The sequence below is a fragment of the Arvicola amphibius genome, chromosome 3, assembly GCF_903992535.2.
Source record: "Arvicola amphibius chromosome 3, mArvAmp1.2, whole genome shotgun sequence".
Classification (NCBI taxonomy): domain Eukaryota; kingdom Metazoa; phylum Chordata; class Mammalia; order Rodentia; family Cricetidae; genus Arvicola; species Arvicola amphibius.
In genome coordinates, this window is record NC_052049.1 from 7,255,497 (window position 1) to 7,258,386 (window position 2,890).

At 48.8% G+C, this 2,890-nt stretch overlaps 1 pseudogene; it reads right to left on the reverse strand.

The window, feature by feature from the left end:
• Nucleotides 1-1,731: 1,731 nt before the first annotated feature.
• LOC119808889 lies at nucleotides 1,732-2,238 on the reverse strand (annotated as a pseudogene).
• Between the last annotated feature and the right edge of the window lie 652 nt (nucleotides 2,239-2,890).

Genomic DNA, 2,890 nt, shown 5'->3' on the forward strand with positions numbered 1-2,890 from the left:
TGTCTTCCTGTCATTCCTTGATTTCCAATGGTATGTACAATGTCTGGAGCTACGGTAGCCCTTATGCAAACAAGAAACAAGCCTTAGAACAAAGAGTCCAACTGGCAAGGATGAAGACAAGGTTGGGTCCTTGGTGACAACACACAAGACAAAGAGAATTTGTGCTGGCCCCTTCTCCCAGCATCAGGCCCAGAATGACTTAACGCACCGACTATTTCCCCATTCAGTAACTGCTAAGTGGAGCTTTGGGGAAGATGAAAACACCCCAAAACACTCGGAGGAAAGGTGGAAGGAACCAGAGATCCATAAGACTGGCAGATCTTGTTAAAGAATTTTGGGATCAGTGGCTCTAATATAATGTTAGTCTCTGACTATAAAACACACCAAAGCAACTCAACATTGCAGTGTTGAGCTGGCCATGGTAAGGATGACCCTGGAAATCGCAGCACTTGGGACACTGAGACAGGAGAAGCTACAGTTTGAAGCCAGGCTGGAGTTTGCATGTGCCCCATAAGCTGGAGCCAGGAACTGGACAGTGCTGGTCAATGCCCCTGTCAGGGGCATGAGGAGTCTTCCGCTTTGCTATGTTCATCACCTCATTCCATTTCCATGGCAACCTTGACAGCAAGGTCTTAATCTCCCTCTTTCATACATTGGAACCCCCAAATTTAGAGTGGCTGAGTAACTTTTCGGAAGTCTCACAGCGGGTGGGTCGGATTGGCCTCCCAGCTCTCCCATAGCACCAGCTCGCTGCCTTGCATGGCTGCACCCAACTCCCAAGTTCTTAATGGTCAGTGAAGGGCTTCGGGTCACTAGGGAGGTTGATTCCCTCCCTCTTGTCTCCTCCTCCCATCTTCCTTCTTTTCTTCCTGTGGGGTTAACTTTATAACCTTGCCTTTGCTGTGTGAATTTAGGGCGGCTGCCCTGGACTGCTAGAGAACTTGTCAGTTAGGAGCTGTTTAAAGAGACAGTAATGGATGCGGAGCTATAATGACTCCACTAATCCCGTGTTCATGAGAAACCCACCCAGGGCCATCTGTCTAATGCTCTTGTCAGAAAGGAAAATAACAGCTATGATTAAGCCATTCTGAGGGCAGTTACAGATTCGCCTTTCTTGTAGGCAATGTACAGAGACCGCCCTGAGGTCAGAAATTTGGATATGCCACAGGAGTGAGCATTCCCTCAACCTGAAACACATTCTAATTAGCGTCGTTCTCACCCAAAGCCTCCCAAAGGCTGCGCTGTAGCCAAGTGAATGAATCTGTAGGATGTGTGTAGGAAGGCTGAGAACACATCAGAGCTTCGCATGTCCAAACCTGCACCTCCTTATGTCACCGTCTCACGTGGCATCCATGAGCAAGCAGTGGCGGAGACTAGATCCTACTGTGGGTGACCTGTGCTCACCACTCCCTGCTGAAGTAAGTCCTCACTCGGTCAGGGGGCAAAAGGTTGATCTGTAGGTAAATGGCATGAGATTGTGCTAGACTAGGATGGGCCTGATGCAGTATGCCTGCTGCCCTTCTAGAAAGAGGATGCTTGCATGCACACACACACACACACACACACACACACACACGAGGATGCAGTGTAAAGGTAGAGGCAGAGGTTGCAGTGGACAAGCCAATGAGAACAAGTAAAAAAGTAACACTACTCTGATCTCAACGTGTGATGGGTGGCAGTGGGATTAACCCAGTTTTAGGTTTTTAAAAAGTGTGTATATGGATAATGGATTCACTGAAGTGTGGAGAGTGGCAGAATGATGCCTCCTCTCGAGCTTGAGGAAATTTCTAGGTAGTGCACTATGCATCTTATAATGATATAATCAGTCAGTTTAAGCCATGGTGGCACAGACTTATTTGTTAGGGAGCTGGGCCTCAGGAGGGTGGGCCTGGGGCCTCCCTGCACAGCTTGTTCATTGGCACAGCCTCCAGAATCCCGTGGCTTAATCACATCCAGAAGCTCCAGAGGGTTGGAGAAGGGCTCATAGCGCAGGGCTTTGAAGGCGTCATCTGCTCAGAACCCGAGTCCCCTGTGGCTGGGGAATGTGACTGGCTGGCTGGTCACACTCCCCAGAGTTTTCCCATCATCAAGGAGCTGGCTATCCTTGGACGGCCACGGCTCATCAGCAGCCACTTAAGGACAGCCTTGACGACTTGGCTCAGCTCAACACGATGCTGGAATCCTCGGTGTCTGTGAAGATGGTGGTCTTATGTGCCGGATCGTGAGAAATTCATCCATCCTGGTGGCTACTTCTGGTTCCAAGTATCTGGTGGTACAGGTTTGCAATCCCAACACTCAAGAGGCTGAGGCAAGAGCATCATGAGCTAAGAACAACTGAGATTACATGATGAAACCCCTTATCAAAGAAATAAATGAAAATGATAAAGAAAGACAAACATTTCTAGAAGGAAGTTGTCTTCTGGTTAGGCAAGGACAGGAGATCCCCCAGGGGAGGAAGCCCCAGGTAGCGCCCCCCCCCCCAGAAGATGCTGTGAAGGACCTCATTGGTCTTCACCTTTATGTGACTTAATTTTCACTACCCCTTCTCTTCTTGCTGTTGTTGGCTTTATGTTGCCCCGATACAGGGAGAGGAAAGCTGGTAGATTTCTTATCTGAACCTGGGAAGCGGCTGTTACTGCTTGTATGCCATTGAATGGCATCCCCAAATTTCCTGGCCTCTTGTAACAGAGAAGGTCCTCATTTGGAATAGGGTCTTTGGTTAAAATGACATTGTACTGGAATAGGGTGGCCTCTAACACAATATGACCAGTGACCTTAAGACATGTCTTGAAGATATTCAGGTGAGCCGCCAACGAATAGTGAGAAAGGGCCTATGATCCCAAAGACGGGTGGCAGTGACCTGGTTTGTGTGTCCACAGGGAACACAGAA